This window comes from Eptesicus fuscus, chromosome 18, assembly GCF_027574615.1.
Source record: "Eptesicus fuscus isolate TK198812 chromosome 18, DD_ASM_mEF_20220401, whole genome shotgun sequence".
Lineage (NCBI taxonomy): Eukaryota > Metazoa > Chordata > Mammalia > Chiroptera > Vespertilionidae > Eptesicus > Eptesicus fuscus.
The window spans coordinates 23,584,712-23,602,468 of record NC_072490.1 but is presented as its reverse complement, the minus strand read 5'-3'; the positions used below and the strand labels follow the sequence as shown (position 1 = coordinate 23,602,468).

Here is a 17,757-nt window from a genome sequence, read left to right as displayed (position 1 = left end):
TCTTCCTCTGCAACCAGCCATGGATTCACACATTTTGTTTTGTTTTCATTTTTCAAACTGGTAAAGGTGAGAAATTTAATGCCTAAAAAAGTACATGTTGAGTGCCGTAAGGGGCAGGTGCTTCCGTCACAAGCTCTGTCCGGTGCAGTGGTTTTCTTTCGCACAGCAGGTGCTCCGAGACACCTATAGTCTGTAACCAGCGGAACATTAATGCGATGTCCTCGGGAGACCTGGGATAGTACAGATTTGCTCTTACGGTGAATCTGCCATTTTCTTAGTTACATCCTGCTCTTATTGTACTTTTTGACTTATTGTAACTCAAAGGGAGAATTTAGTGGGTGAGCTACACCCATTTTAAGCTCACCATGTAGTTGAAGCTCTCCGAACTCATGAGTGCTGGCAGCTGCTCGCCAGCCTGTCAAGGCTAAGGTTGGTGTTGGCCCGTCCCGCCCAGGTGGGCCGGGCTGTCAGCTTTTGCTGTTCAGGGTGCTCAGCGGCAGGAGGCCTCCCCTCCTCCTCACTGAATGCACAAGCTAAGTCCACAGAGCACTAGGCTTCTTCCCATGTAGCCTGCCTCGGTCAAAACCAAAACAAGATGGCCATCATGTACTTCAACAAAAACAGTTTTAAGTGTTTTGTAAATTGATCTGAAAGCTGCAATTCAGAGGGATTTGTACAATTCAAGGGAAAGGAAAAAACACCTTAGGTCAGCGTTTCCCACAGTGCGTTCTGAGGAACCTTGGTTTTTTAGGATGTTAGAAAATGTCACATGGGATCTAAGGTTCCATGGTGAAACAATCTGGGGAAATACTGGTTTGAATAAATTAATCAGATGCCTTTATTGCAGGGCTTCTCAGGGGCTTTTATTTGCTGCTACAATGCATTCCCGCGAGGGTGATGGACATAGTATGCCCTATTTCACAAATTGACTTGACCATGGGGTACTATATTCAAACACGAAATTTCCGAAGAACTTTTGTTCTTTATTTTCTTCACTTCTTGGAAGTAAAAGTCAGAAGAATGGAATGTTTTAAATAGCTTATCAGTTCATACCTTTAAAAAAGTGGTATTTGACCTCTTTCATTTGATCTTTTTCTTACACAATAGCCACACTTCGTAGCAGATGCTTTTTATCCCTGCTATTTCCAGCTTAAAGTTCATGGTCGTAAAAGAGCTATAAAGGACTGAACACTGCACACTGCAGGCAAACTCCAGAGAGTCAGCCAACCTCTGAGAGTCAGCAGGTGGAGGGCAGGCCAGGGGCATGTACCTGATAAACATTGGGGGAGCAGCGTGCTGCCCTGTCCTCAGGGAACGTCCGGTCTACTGGAAGGTAGAAAAGGCCCCTGGGAGTGAAATCAACACAGGAAGCTTATGCTAAGATTCCTTAGATCCCATGTGACATTTACTAACATCCTAAAAAAATCAAGATTCCTCAGAACGCACTGTGGGAAACGCTGACCTAAGGTGTTTTTTTCCTTATAATTGAATTAAAGACACAGTTGTAGGGAGGTGGGGGCATGAGGGACGGGGTGGGGGTAATAGGGAAAAGAGGTAAATGTGGAAAAGTTTGAAGAGCTCTTTCATGCTGTGACCCAGGCTACCTAGTTAGTTCCCAACTCTTTAAGTTTTATATTTATAAATGCTTTTTAATCTTAAGCCACGAGACATTTTACAGACCTATTTCACTGACCCAAATCTGACATGACTTACCGCCCTAGGCATTTCACTGATTGCTGTGGCAGTCACACAGGGACATTTCTTCATGGGAACCTTCCTGACGAGAGCTTCCTGTGAGTGGGGTGGGGGTTGCCCTACACAGGTGATAACAGGATAGACTGGAAAAGGGTCATTATCCAGGACCTGGTCCTGGGACAGAGTGCCGATCGGGAGCGGGAGGGTGGCGCTAGGTTCTTGGGCCTGGGTACTAACCCTTGTCCAGTCTACCCTGTTACCGCCTCCGTAGGGCACCCACCACACTACTGGGCAGAGGAATCGCTCAGTGTTCCTCGGTTCCTCTTCCTGGACTGGTACTTGATAACACTTATTAGGTAACTCTTATTTGCATATCATGTTAACAATGTACATTGTTGTAGAAGTGATAAGACAGAAGGTATTAGCTTGTTTAATTTTTAAATTGTTAAATGACTCTTATGTGATCTCTAATCGAAATCGCTGTGCTGCCTAGTGCCCCTAGCTTTATCGATTTGCTCTGTTTTTAATTCCATCTGATAAATTAAGCTATAAAATATTTACAATGAATTCAAATTATTGTGATTCCAACTTTAAAAAGTGGAATTTTGCTATAACTCTTGCAATATTTTGCAGTCCTTTTTTAGTGACTTAATGGTCTCTCACCTTGTGACAATGGTTAAATATTGATGGGAAATGTGCTATGGTCTGGCACAGCCTGTAACGTTAACTATAGCTCTTTATTTTTGTAATGGTGTGTTGAACTTAACCCAAAATTAACCCTAGAAATAAGATCTTATTTCATTTTGTTGACTTCCCATCTGCAATTAGGAGACTGCAAATGAGAAGTGAGGGCAGCGTAGGAAATCCCCTGCAGAGCTCCTTGTCCCTGCCATCTGCACGCTCAAGCCTCGCCTCCCGTGAGGGTGGGCCGGTGTCTCCTCGGGGTACAGATGTGTGCGAATGCTATTGAGGTTGTGATGACTGTTCAGAGTCTAAACTCTTATTAATAAGCTTGTATATCGGGAATACGCCAGTGTCTGTGAGAAGAGAGACTGCGGAGAAGGAATTGATGATGGAAACGCGAACGTGTAAGCCCGTGTGGAGACTAGAAAGAATGCCCAGGCAGCGAGTGCCACACATCCCAATTTTCCTGAGATGACTCTGTCAAAACACCTGCTGTCCCAGGGTCATTATTAATAACTCTCCCTCTAGCTCTTAAAAGTGTCTCTATGTAGATCATTAGTTGTATGTACACCATTCCTGTGGCCCCTCGATTGTTCTAATGGCTCCTGTGATTGCCATCAACAAACAGATCTTCACAGCTGCCCCAACGGTGGTCTTACCCTATTTGTGATACCTTCTTGGTCCTGGAAGTGGTGAGGTGTGGGCCTGGCACCTAGTTCAGGAAGGCAGGTGACAAAGCCATTCAGTGTTGTACACTGACAATTTGTTAAGAGGGTAGAGCTCATGTTGTATTCGTATCTCTGTAAGGCTTTTTTAAAAGGAAAAATAGTTGTTTCTTGATTTTCTATAATTTTCATGTAATATGCTTTAGTGATTATAATTGAATTGAAGATGCAGTTGTAGGGAGGGAAAAGGAGAGAGGGGGAAAGAAAATGATGCCCACCTCTGTTAGGCAGTCTGGTTGTGCCTCTACACAGTGGTGGACTCCCGGGCAGCTGCCATCTGTTCAGAGATTATACATGAATTCGTTCCTATGATTGCAGTTCCTTTCTTTGTTCTCTGGGGAAATCTACTTATCCAATAGAGAACAGTATTTTTTTTTTAATCTCAAAAGGAGCAAGATGCTTTGTCTAAGAGGATGTTATTTGCTCTTTGTGGATTTTTTTTTTATATAAGTTACTGTCCCTTCTAACTCATAACTTTAAATATTACTTAAATAGAAGCAAGGTTTTTTCAATCAAATATGCGAAATGAAGGATTTTTTCTTAGATAGACTTGTTGGTAGTCGGCATACAACATCAGGAACACTCTGCTTTATGTTGTCGCTTGTGGTTTTGTGTGTTTTGTCTTGCTTAATACAGTGGAGAAATAAATCATACGTCATAATTGATGGAGTCTGCCCATCTGGACCAAACCAGAGATGATCTGTCATACGGTTACTGTTGCTCTCCATCTCCTTTGTGACGCCTCTGATCACTCTCCTGCCTCAGAACCTGACATTAAAGCTTCTTTTAATTGGAGGTGTCAACTTTCCCAACTTTTGTAACTATAAAATGAAAGGCAAGATAGAATGTTATGCTCTGGAAATAAGACTGAGCTAAAAAGCGGGGAGGCGGGAGGGAATGACGTTTCAAAATAGAAGCGTCACTGGCTGGACCTCCCCTTTCACCGAATTAAGCTACAGCCTTTGGGATTCTGCTCTTCCCTCTATAGCAGGATATAGCCCCCCCCCCTTTTTTTTTTAGCTCAGTCTTATTCCAGCTATTGCTTTTTAAAGGGGTAGAGCACCTCCAAGTTTGGCCATGGCCGCTACCAGACAGTGGTGGGGAAGAGAGCATTCATGGGACCACTTAGGGAAGACTGATTGCAAAGGAAGAAGGAGCCTAGTGGCAGGAACAGATTGTGAAGCTGGTGGGGTCTCAATACAAAATATTTTCCAATGGAAACAAACAAACAAATAAAAAACAAAAGCAATTTCTCTGGAGTCATCAAAACCATGCAGCGGAGCCGCTCCAGAACAGCTGCCAAGCCAATGGAAAGGGAAAGGAATGCTCAAAGGAATGTGATGATAGCATCGCGTGTATCATCAGATCAGGCGTAGTAGGCCGCCTCTCAGGAATCAGATGCGGGAGATGCGGAAATTTTGGAAGATAGTCCTTCAGGGTGAGCACATGGTGGTGATTATAAGACTTTGTCTCTGATCCAGATTTCTAGGTGTACATGTCTCCACGGAAACCAATGAGAAACACATCTACACACACACACACACACACACACACACATCACACACACACACGCACGCACAAAACGCGCGTGTCAATACTATGCTGTGAACATTTGGGGGAAGAGGAGCATCTGGGGCTGGCTGGCCTCTGGAAAGAGACGTCATCATACAGCTGTTTTTCACATTAAATTTGATACCCAGTTCTAAGATCTCTGGGAGGACAGAGACGAAAACCTCAGTGGGGATCAGCATGTTGTCCGATGTTGTCTTCAGACAAGAGATGATAAATGGTAGTAAGCAAGCCACGGTGCCATCTGTCATATGAAGTCTGATTTAACTTTTCTAAGTCCTGGTAAGCCAGACATAACAGCGAGGTGCTGCTGCTGGTGAATGAGAAGTGGGCGCCTCCTGGTGGCATCACTTCAGCTTGTGGGTGGACTTCATTTGAACCAAGGCCACGTGGTTTGGGGCCAAGTGTTTGTTGGGGTCTCCACTGTTTTACTTTTCTGTTTAGAGCTTTGCTATTGCTTTTTAAAGAGATTGAGCAAGCTTGCTTGTTTTTAGAACACTTTATTTCCCTGTATCTGGTAGGAAATATGTATAAAGTATGTCTGAAACCTAAAGCTTCAGAAAAGTTAGGGAACTTATTTTTGAACCTATGCGTTAGGCAAAAGAACACTATTGCATCTTTGATAAAATAAGATCGTTACAGAGCTGTAACCTTTTTTCTTGCTCTGTAAGAGCAGAGGAGTCACTTCCTGTGTTCCCACCAAACTCCATATTGGATTTGCTTTTATATCATTCAAAGTTTATTTTTGATATGTTCTCTGCTTGACTGCAAGTATTAGTTGTTGTTATTGTTTCTGCAGTGGCTAAGGGTACTTCCTTGAGTTGTTTGCTAAGTTCTTCTTTCTGTCAAGGACCCCTAGAGAAGATGAAAAAAAGGGACCATTTACATCTTTCAAATTCTGTATTTTCTCTGTTTTCTACACAGTTCTTTCGGTCAGTCACCATATGCACTGGCGGCTTTTCAAAACTGTGAGGAAGCGCTTAGCTTCCTCATCCTAGTTTACTCACTAACTTCTTGTCCCTATTAGACTTTGAATAAATAAACTTTAATTGAGCGGACGAGGCAGTGCTGGCTGGCTTTCCATTCTGTGGCCATCATCCTAATTCAGCTTCTCATCGCCTTAGGTCTGTGTGGACCAGTTTGAGTTCAGAATTCACAGTTAACTCAGATGGCAAAGGAAATGTAGCTTTTCTGTCTCTCATAGGGGGAGATGGGTATTCCTAAATTTTCATTTAGTTTGGTAAACTTGATCTGTTGCATTAATTTACAATGTCCACGTTGGACTCTAAATGCTTAGCTCTTTAGGGAAAATGCTCAGTCTCTCAGACTTTCTTTCCCTCTGCTCCTCTGCAAAGCGGCCTCTGGGTGCCTGGAGGAGAACAGGTGCAGACGTCTGTTTGTCTCCTTTCTGTGTCCTCACCTCTCACTCCCCATTCACCTTGAGTTTGGTCCACGTGGTGGAGGAAGTTCCCAGCTCCATCTCCAATCACTCAGGATGCCAGAGGTGGCCTCCCCCTTTTCCTGCCCTGCTCCTTCCCCCTTCCGTTCTGGAGCTGCAAACCCGTGGTGCCTCCTTGGTAGCTGAAGGGGCTGTTTTGCCCGCCCGAGAGGACGAAGCTCCACAGTTGGTGTTTGATATGTTAAAATAATTCAGAAAGTTGTTTCTCCTTGACAGAGCCTCACTTGCACGCCTGTCGTTTTGGTGGGAACCTGAATGAAAATCTAATTTGACCTTTAAATCTGAGAAGTGTCTTTGTTTTTACAAGGTAGCTGCTCCTCACCCAGGCTCTGAAACTCGCTGTTTGAATAGGTGGAAAGCCCCCAGGGCAAAATGATTTCTAAAATATGGCAACATATGTGGGAAAATAGCTTTACACGATCCCCATACACCTTTGTTACTGCTGTGGCCACCAGAGTACGGCATTCCCTCCCCCCTGCATTTGTCCTGTGGATTGTGGTAAAGACAAACTTCCTAAAATTCCCCCTAGAGAAAGACCTGGATGTCTCAGAGGGGAGCCAGGAGGTAGAGTTAGAGGTACAATGAAATGTGACAACTTTCAGAACTAGACCAGCTAAAGGGATTATATTGTGATCATCAAGACAAATAGAGGCAGAGTACCTTGACTGTTGTTAGGTGAGTAATATTCTTGAAGCGTTTTGGAACAGTGGCATTCCCTTCAGTGGGTTTGGATGGATAAAGAATGTATGTCAAGCCTAATTGCCAAGAAAGGGAAAAAAAAAAGGGGGGGGGGCGCGTGGGAATAACTTTAAGGACATGAACCTCATGCCTGTATTCCTCTAGCAATTCATATTTTCCAGAATCAGAATTTTTTTATTTGCTCTCAAAACATGCATCAAACACTATTAATACTATACCGCCTTTTAAAAATACAAAGTTTTGACAGCATCCAGAATTGTTTGACGTTAATGGTTGAAATCATTTCTGTAGTGTCTAGTGGAATCATCTCTACATCTCATTTTGTGGATGTGATTGTCCTCCTTTGTGGAAATCCATTTCAAACAGAAAAGTGATGATCAGAGACACAAAGAGCCTAATTGGTTCTCAGTGTGTGATAACTTGAACCAGTATGTCTTGATGCAGCCCGAGTTCCAAATCGTTTCAGATTCCCCAAAATGAAGACGAGCTGACCTAGACCACGCATTTCATAGCTCACTAATACATGCGGCCGGCTTCTCCACTGTTTGCGCCAGCCCTCTGGCTCCCGCTCGCCTTGGACTCGGGAGAGCTAAGTCTCTCCTTGCTCCTGTGTGCGGGTTGGCACAGAGGGGGCTGTGCCAGCTACTGGTGGCTACTTTGAAAGAGAAATCATTGTATTTATCTCCATCGCTGAGAGCTTGCAGAGACTGGGATAAAACTCTGGAACCCCCCAGTGTAGGGCTCCACTTTGGAGCCCAGGTACTCTCTGGGAACATCCCATCAATAATGCACCTTCATTGTTTAACTTAGTTTCCCTAAAGGTGGCAACTTCTGCCCAGATGGGGAGTTGGGGATGTGAAGCCTATAGTGTTTCTACATTCCACCTGCAAAGGTGGCTGCTTTGCCATCTGAGCCTGCTGTTTGCCCTGGTGTCTGGCTCCGTGTGTGGTTCTGAAGGCTCTCCAGTTAAATGGAGATAATTTGCCTGAGTGATTATTTTAACTGTGCTGGCTTTAAAGTGCTGGCTACAGTTAGCCAGTAAGAATCACAAATGTGAATTTCTTTTCCGAAGTATTTTTTGTTAAAGATTCATTAAAGGATGAATTGTTTATTATTTCATCCCGTTCCATTGTTGCTCATATTGAAGTTAAAGTTTAGAAAGCATGTACATTGCAGTGATAATGTAATTTTTTTGTTCAGGATCTTGATGTTCTCTATATCATTTTATACATGCAAGACCCATTCATCACAGATTAACTTCCCTCCCTCCCTCCCTTCCTTCCTTTCATTTCATTTTTTTGTTGTTAATCCTCACCTGAGGATATTTTTTCCCATTGATTTTTTTTTTTTCTTTGTAGAGAGAATGGAAGGGAGAGGGAGAGGCAGAGAGAAACATCGATGTGAGAGAGACACATCAATTGGTTGCCTCCTGCACACACCCTGACCAGGGCTGGGGAACCTGCAACCAAGGTACGTGCCCTTGACCAGAATTGAACCCGGGACTCTTCGTCTGAGGCCGATGCTCTGTCCACTGAGCCAAACTGGCTAGGGCTTAACTTGATTTATTGCCACCCATTCTTGTGCGGTTTAGAATGGCATATGCTTTTCCATTTAGAAATTCACCAGTCTGCAAGTCCAACTTGGAGTTGTATTAAAAAGATTGAAATTACATTAGATACATGTACAGAATTGTTAGTGATGGTATATAAATCGATCATTTTGTAAATGCAATGATGAGCTCTTCTATTTTCATGGATACATATTCTTTGGATGTACAATCACATTTTAGAAGACAACTCGCTAGGAAATAGGATCATTTGGATGGAATCACCTTCATAAAATAAAGCTATTGAAATAACCAGTTTATATGAAAAATCATATATTTCAGAATTGTTTTTGAGAAAATGTAATTATAGGCACTTGAGCTACCTTCTGGCATTTTTTTATGAGCAGTAGGCTATACTGATTTCTGATCTTTCTTTCCTCTCTGTTATGTCCCTAATCATGAACTGGGGAAAGAAATTGTAAAGGTGTTTTGCCACAGCCTATTGAGTAACGAGGCAGTGATTTTTCTCTGCAGCTAGACATAGTCCTATAAATAACATTTGGGGCGGTGTAAGCTTTGAAGCCTATTTTGTTGATATGTTACATTTGGCCTCATGTTCATAAGACTGAAAAAATTCAGCACTGCCCACAGGTTCCTTGTTTCTTGTTGTCACATAGATGGGAAGGCTCACCCTCACCAAGCCTTTAATCAGCTCCTGCCTGGGTGGTGCCTTCCCTCCGTGGGGGCTGCAGGAACTGTCCCTTGGTTTTCTATTTTAACAGCTACTGTTTTTCATTCTCGTCACTTATATTCCCCAGACTGCTGTGACATAATTAATGCCACTCACCCCACTAAAATATCCACCTTTAATACCAGAAATCCGATTTTACTACCACACAGATTTATCAGAAATAACAGTAATACTTAATGGTTTTAAAGTATATTCTAACTTAATTAGGGCATTTTAAATTCTTAACCATAAAAAATTACTCTCACAGTAAACTGAGTGGGTGGACAATGTGATGTGTTAAGATTTAACTCTACAAGCTTAATTATCAGTTAATTTAAAGATCACATGTTAAGTAGTTTAAAATATTTATTTCCCTACTAGACTTAGTATTAGATCATTAGCGCTAAATGTTACAGATTTTTATATGGAGATTTTATATGTGAGATCCTTTATCTACTTATAAAATATTTAATTCAATTTTGGTTGATAATTAGATTTTGAAAACAGTGTTGATACTTCTAGTTTTCTTTGTAATCATTACCATTCTATATTGGAGAGTGCTCATATGGAGTTAGACCCTCATTTATATCATTATATGGCACAAAATAATTTTAACTTTTAAATCAGTTATCTGTGCCAAAAGCAAAACAAAAACCAATCCTTGTTAGTACAAATGGCTCTTGAGTATTTAGCTAAATGTAAATGGGACGTAATACTTTTTAGTTGGTTTCCTAAAACTGAGCCCCATCTTTCTTGTGAGTCTGTGAAATCCAAACCTCAGTGTCCATAAATGAAGTTTCATCCCTTCATATTCAACTGCAGCGGCAGAGCTGAGCAGTTGCAGCAGAAACTAAGCCTGAGGTATGTGCTGTCTGCTCCTTCGCAGGCAGAAGTTTGCCGGCCCCACAAAAAGGATCGGGAGAAAAGGGCCTTAAGGTAGTTCATTCGATGCACTGATTTGCTTTTGCCAGCTTCGGTTATGATTTTAAATATTTTCCCCCTAAAATTATGCACTCAGTGCATTTTGAATTTTGATCCATACGAACATCCGTCTGCCTGTTAGCCCAGTAGGAGGAGAGTGCTGTAAGCTCCTGTCCTGGGCTAGGCAGCGAGCCCCTAAAGCAGTCTTACTCGCTGTTAGCATTTTGATGGCCAGGAGCCCAAAGACCCTGCAGCGGAAACTGGAAGAGGAAGGCCATGAAGAGTAAAGGTTGCTCTGATTTCTGACCGTGTACCCAGGTGAGCACGCTCTGTCAGCAGAGTTGTGTTATAATGCAATACAGTTTGTAACTAACTTCACTCGGATTTAGTGAGATGCATAATCATGCTTGGTAAGAAGGCGTTAAAAAACGAGCCAAAAAAACAAGTTTGAGTGGGGCTCCTTTTCTCCGTCGCATCAAGTAGTTCTTGTTAGGGGAGGGTAAGGGTTGGGTGGAGAAAGGGGAATTGGGTGGAGGCTCTGTGTCTTCTCTAAAAACCCCTAGTTTCCTTTCACCCTCCCTCACAGGGAGGAGGGGGCTTTCTCAGATCATGGCATCCAGGCCATGCTGACCACATTCTATTTAAAGCTGTCTTATGAGGGGAGGGATTAGAAAGGGTGCTGGAGGCGGAGACAAAACCTGTGAGGTCCTCTCCCACCAGCGGTTGGAGAAGCTGCTCTGAGGCCCCTCTGTGGATTATCCCCACACCCTGCCCCTCTTCATGCTGTTCATTTCCTACTTGCGCTCACTGCAACTTGTAACTATACATTCATTGGTTTGATTCCTTTTAGTAAGGTGCCTCCCTCCCCCTCCCCCAAATCTGAGCTCCAGGACTGCAGGGACAGTGTGTGTCCTGTTCACCACTGGGTTCTCACCACAGAGCAGGCACTCAGAGTACGTGTATGCATGAATGAGTGAAAGTGACCTTGATCTCCACTGCTGGTATCAGGTGTTCTTTCTACCATCTATCTCTGTCCTAGAGTGTCTACAGGTCCCTGAACTGGACTGATTTGTGTCATCACAAATAGCCCTTGGAAGGGTTAGGTTTGGGGGCTGGTGAGGAGGTGGCTTGTGGAGTCTTAGCCTAGATGGTCGCACTCCTGTCCGAAGGCACTGAGTGGTGGCCTTGCCAGTCCAGGAAGAGGAGGGCACCTGAGATCCGTAGACACCTGTGGGGAACGTGGGGCCAGAGGCAGAGGGGGCTGGGCTTAGAACAGGTGGGAGGAAGGGCAGGCGTGAGGATCCCAGGTTCCCAGATCATTTACCTCTGCCCTCGATACCTCCCTACCCTCTACCAGGGAATCCTTTGCCCTGTGTGAAATTCCTGTTTAAGGATGGATATGTGCTAGTAAGGAATCAGAGCAGGTTGAGGAACAGAGGGCAGAGGAGGAGGAAGAGGTGAGGCTCCTGCTTGTTCACCTGGCCAGGAGAGGAGCCGGATTCAGTGCAGCCACCAGGGGATGGGAACATCCCTCACATATGTGCAATGTTTTATGATTTCTGAGTCATGCTCATAAACCGATTGTCATGTGAGCTAATAGGTGGGCACGGGCTCCTGCTGGGCTGAGCAGAGAAGTCCTTGAGTGCCAGACAGTGACCTTCTCTCAATCGTTATACCCGCCCCATCTCTGACTCTCAACTGGCCCTGCTGAGTGAGCCGTGCCACACTCCTGTGCTCCTGGGGGAAGAAACCTTGAGCCACACAGCATCCGCCAGGTCCAACCTCGCCTTGAGAAATCCTTGTCTTCATTTCATGGGCCATCCTGAGCTGACTCCTAGGGCACTTGGTGCCCAACAGAAGCCATGCCTTGGTGTGTTTTGCCAAGGCCCATGTCAATAAGTTCAGTTGTGCATTCACACAGACCATCCATCCAGGCAGGTGTGCATGGAGTGTAAATACTGTGTACAAGATTGTTCTCATACAAAGACACTCTGACTAGAAGTTGGGGGATGAAGGAGGGACCTGCCTGTACCCTATGACAGTGATTTTCAACCTCTCTCCTCTCACGCACACCTAAACTAATTGTTAAAATTTGGCAGCACAACACAAAATATGTTTTTTACTGATCTGAAAAAAAAAAATAGGCATAATTTCGATTCATTCACACTAGGCAGCTAGTGTTGTGTTGGCTGTTGCCTTTTTTTTTATTTGACAACCTAAGGGAAAAGAGGTCAGTGTCCCTGACCAGATAGCCAGTTGTTGTAAATATTCTTGGGGCACACCAGTTGCAAATCGCTGCCCTAGGAAGTAGGTGAGTGGGACTGTTCAGGGGGTGGTGCTAGCAAAGAATTGAGCCCTGGTCACAAGCGAGTCCTGCGACTGTGGGCAAGACCATTTCTTCATCTGAAGGGCGGGCATAGTATCATCCCCTCAGAAGGTATGAGAGTACATAAATAGTCCGGAACATAACAAAGTCTCAGTAAATGGTATCATTATCATGTCATTATTACTTTTTCCCCTAACCCTAAACCCTAATCATTATTACTTTTCAAAAGCTAGAAACCTGTAGCTCTTGAAGCTTTAAGACCTTTACGTGTGTATATTTTAACATCACTCCAGACTTCGCAGCAGCAGCCTTGCCGTGTGGGGAGCATGGTCACTCCATTTCATAAAGGCACGTTTAAAGTTACAAAGTGAAAAGCAGAAGGTGGTTTCACATCACTGTGCTAAGCTCGCTGCTCTGAAAAGGGAAGACAGAGGAACACGTGAGTTATGTGGCCAACGCTGGGAGCAATGCCTGGGCTCATACTGTAAATACTGTAGTGGCTGGCCTGTGCATTCTTGTCCTCCAGCTCTGTCATCCCTGGAATACTGTGGACACTTCGTTTTGCTAAAAAAATATTACTTTTCATTACAGAAAAATCTCAAATTGCTTTTCTCTCTTACCTAACATCTATACTTAGTTATCACAGACCCGAGAGAAGCTAATGATACCTTACAGTAACACTGTGATTGAATTACCTTCCGTTAATTAGGAGTTTCTAAATCACCTTGATCCCCTTGGAGAAAAGGCTTGATATAAATACACAGTAATAAAAGAGGTGCTATGTTTAATTCAAATTGCATCTTTTGAAATCCAATTAATTTAGTAATAATCATTTTACACGAGCATGTCAGAACTCTAAATGGTCCTTGGTGACTTGGAAGAGTAAGTGCAGCATCCTGAAGTTCCTGATCTACTTTCCAGAAGTAGCTTGCTCACTGAATAATTGGGGGTAACAAGTTCAAGTTCCCCTTTCTTCCTGCGGGGATGGCTCAGGCCAGGTTTTCAGCCACTCTCATCAGTTCTTTGGAACTCACAGTATTTGCAGGCTCCAGCCTCACCTTGATGTAGCTTCTGCACTCACTATCTTCAAATCCGCTAAGACCTGGGAGTCACAGCAGTGCCCTGGCCCTTCTTCCCTCTTCCCGGGCATTTGCTGGAGGCAGGAGTGAGTGGCTGGAGGCAGGAGTGAGTGTCTGGAGGCAGGAGTGAGTGGCTGGCTGCCCAAAGGCCCCATTGAAAGTTCCTTTCCAAGTAGCTGAGAGTCTCACTTATCCCTCCCTGCCCGTCACCAGAGAGGATACGTGAGCACAGGTGCCACCTGGGATGGTATGAGAGGTGATGTAAGTACATGGTCTTACAGTTTAGAAAAGCAGAGAAGCATTTTGCAATGTTAGGAGGCCGACATGGCCAAAGGCCCCAGAGAGGATGGGTGTGTGTGTGTCCACATCCATCAGGTAACCATGGAGCACAACTCATCACATGCCACGAAGTCACCTGTTGAGTGTGGGGGAGTCGCGTGAGGCCTCCCGCAGTAATCATGTAGAAACACACATGGCACCCCACGTGCTTCCCTAAGGAGACGTCCGATCCTATGAGGTTGGTCATAAAAAGGAGAAATAACAGGGTTATTATAATTAACTTACTGTATTCATGCTCCCCACACAGAAAAGCACATGATATAGATACCTGTACAGGAGCTGGTAGGAATTATTGTATCATTTTTCTGGATAGTTTTATAATTGCATTGGAGTTCCTTTTTAGGGTAGTTTGGGTTCTGTTTTGTTTTTCAATTTTCACGGGAAACAAAAATGTTTTCTCTGAATATTGTATTGTACGGGACCAGAAATAGTACAGGATCAACCACAATTCTATTCGGCCTTTTGAAATTCTGTGTACTTGGTGAAACTAACACTGTTCAGAAGTTTTAACACCTTGCCAACGATTTACAGGAGGATGAATATTTTAAACCTGTGCACTGACTTCATGACTAATCTTTTGGTAACAGGAACCCCTGTTTTTTCCAGAGCACTTTTCTCTTTCCCTCCAGCTCTGGTGCACAGAATGAAGCTGCTCCAGCCCCTGGTCTGTTTAAATATATTTGGGAACATATGGAGACGTCTAGTTATGCTAAACTCCAATTAATCTAGAAATGTGAGTGAATAAGGGTTTGGTCATGGCCTTATAGCTTATTCAGTTGTCTGCAGGATATAAAAATGCCTTATCTGGTTTAAAATTTATCTTTGGATAAGTCCATGGTGCATTCTAAGTTCTGCCTCTGATTTTGTCACTTGTTTTTTCTTTTATTCCCCCACCTGGTGCTCTCTCCCACCCAAAATTTCCTCTTGGTGGTGTTTTCTCTCTTTGCTCCTTTCTCCTCTCCTCCAGCCTAACAACTGTGTGTTGCTAAGGACTTCTAGTGGCTGACACTGGAAGTGCCTCTCAGAAGCACCCATAAGTGTAAACTTTCAGTCCATCCACATGCGCTGAGCGCCAGTGCAGCTGGTAGAGGGTAAGAACCTGACTACGTGGTTCTATTTATTTTTATGACTTTTATATTGTATCCAAGTGGTGATTTGGGTGAGAACAGGAGAGAGCCTTATTACTCTGCACATAATTTGCATAATGTCTTTATCTTTTCATGGTGATTCACCTCAGAAATTGCAGTTTAATTAAACTTGAAATTTGCTCTGTGAAATGCAGCCCTTTCCACATGTGTAAATATGGCAGTATATTAACTTAGAGTGAGAAATTATAGATGGACACATTGATTGTGGTAGAGGAGGTTTTTGGTCCTGTGAAAACTCAACTAGACACCTACAGATGAGATGGGATGTTGCTTTACAGGATTTTATCTGGAATATAGTGCGTAAGATTCAGATGGCACCAGTGTTTAGATGAAAGTGATGTCCCTGGAGAACCACATGCATCCTATAGGTATGTACCACCCTCACCCTGAAGTGAACTTTATGAGAAGTTAGAGCATTTTGAAAAGCTAGAGAATTCTTGGCTTCCTGGATGGATCTGGACCTGGGTCACTCAAAATTCATAATTCACTCCAGATTCATACAGCACTTGGCATCTCTCCTTTGGCAAGAAACAATTGTTAAAATAGTTGAGACGGTGTTGAGGCAGGCTTATATGATGCCAAAACCATACTTAGGTGGAATATGATTGGAACTGAGAGTTTATACTTCCCAGTATAATTGCATAGGAGAATAAAATAAAAAAAAAACAACCCTCATAAATATTTTGAAATACTCTTCCTTTTATAGTCAGTTCTGCTACAACACTTGTTTTGAAAATGCAGATTTATTTGAATGACACGTTAGTGAACAATTTTAGCCTGAGGCAAATGTTGTGTGTGCTTATGCACAGTTTTGACCACAAGAAACACTAGTGGACACAGCAAACAGCACCTTGGTGAACTGGATGTACACGTTCACACCTCAGACACCTACCAGCTACTCAGTTCACCAAGTGTGTCAGGAGCTACGCCCATCCATGTCTTGTGTTACAACTTTTCATCAGATTTCAGATCTCACTGTCCTCCTCCCACTTCACAGTAACTCACAAGCTGCAACACTTCTGACACCCATTTCCACAAGCAGATTTCAGGTCTTCTTCAAGGTCAAGTGCCACATTCATTGGAGTAATTTTTGCATTCCTTAACTGTTTAACATATATGCAGCCCTATGTGCTCTCACTGTTATTCAGTTCCTGTCTTTGTTTAATGCCACTGCAAAAATTTTTAATGGTGTTCCCCTAACCCCATTTCCCCCACAAACCTTCTGGGTTTTCTTGCATATTTCTCTATAGCGCACTGATTTTCAGGAACCCGTATGCTCGTCACATTATAGCAGAACTGTTGAGACTACAGTTACATTCTCCACAATTACCAAGTGGCCAACGCCAGAGCTCCTCACACTGTAGACCCACCCCCTTCCAGAAACCCTGCTTGCACACCAGTAAACCCTTGTTCTGTTCCTTCCTCTCGCACCACTTCCCTGTCTCTTGCACTAGTATTCTCCGGAGCTCCTCTGTGATATTTTAATCTCACTTCTCTTTACAATTCCTCCCTTGGAGATGGAGACCTTTCATCTCAGCTGCAACCCCGGTGCAGGAATTCCCAGTTTCCAAAGCCGGAACCAAGCATCACACGGGCCCTGGTTGCTGCTGCAGGTTTTTCTCAAGGCTGCCCCCTTGTAACCACCAGTTCAGCTCATCTCAGGGGGAGCTCCACCGCCTGGAGCTGTTAACGTGTTCCAGACACGTTGTAAACTGTGAGATGCTTTACAGCTGGTGGGTGGGCTCTGGTTTTCCTTATCTGCCCAGCTGACCCTCTGTGTCTTTGGCTCTTCCCTGTGCTCACAGCACATAAACCACCCAGTCCTGTTCTGTCGCCCTTTCTTCCTGCACATTCCCCATCCCACCCTTTTGTCCCCAGTCCCTCTGCGGCCTCCCATGTCCCTCGTAGAGCAGGGGCTCCCTTCCCACTTTCAGGCCCCACCTTCATTTCTTCCCTCACCCTGTTCATCCTTCTGAAATTCCACTTGGATCACAGAGCATCTCTGCTTAAAACTGGAAATCCGTTGAATTGGACATGTTTTTCTACTTTCCTCCAATGGGAATGGAAATGCCTAGAGAGCTTAAGGATACTTTACATTGGTTCATATCCCGCCTCTCCTCCTCATGCCGCAGTGGGTTCCCATATGGGGTAGCACCCACATAAAATATGCTCCTCTCTTCATGTTTGTTAGTAATTCCACAGTGCTTTTTAATCTGTCAGGGCTGTGGGTTCTTTCTGTAATTTTTCCATTATGTAGGGTTTTTTTCTATAATTTTCTATAATTTGCATAGTGGAAAATGTGGAAGCAGAAGTGAGATAACTAGGACAGGTTACTCGGGAAACGGTTTGTTATTTAAACGTGTTTTCATAGTGACCTTGCTGGAAGGGATGGTGACCGCGATCAATGACTGGGCGTACCTCCGGCTCTGTACAGCACTGTGGCCGCTGCCTTGGATGGGGAAGGGGGGCTAGGCTTAATTATAGCACGCAGCTGGGCAAAGAGCCCCCACAGCCATATAACTTACGCACCCCAGTTCAAATGTGTGATTTTTATATTATTTTCAAGTATTAAAAGCTATGTTGTATTTTTCATCAATAACTTTAAATGGTTTTTCTTCCAGTAGTTCAACTTTGAGAGGTTTTGATGTACTCGGAAGGTTTAGTGAAAGAAAATGTCCCCTATGAATTTCGGTGTTTCTGCATTTGATTCTAAAGTTCTTCACTCACATACTAATTATTATTGCAGAGTGTTAAGAAAAATGAAGGTAGCCCTAACTGGTTTGGCTCAGTGGATAGAGCATCGGCCTGCGGACTGAAGGGTCCCAGGTTCGATTCCA

General features: G+C 43.7%; 1 protein-coding gene across 2 annotated transcripts in view; it reads left to right on the top strand.

Moving 5' to 3' along the window:
* The window catches only part of PLCL2 (phospholipase C like 2), a 163,446-nt gene that overhangs the window by 105,701 nt on the left and 39,988 nt on the right, over window positions 1-17,757 (top strand). The gene's annotated exons all lie outside the window — the stretch shown is intronic.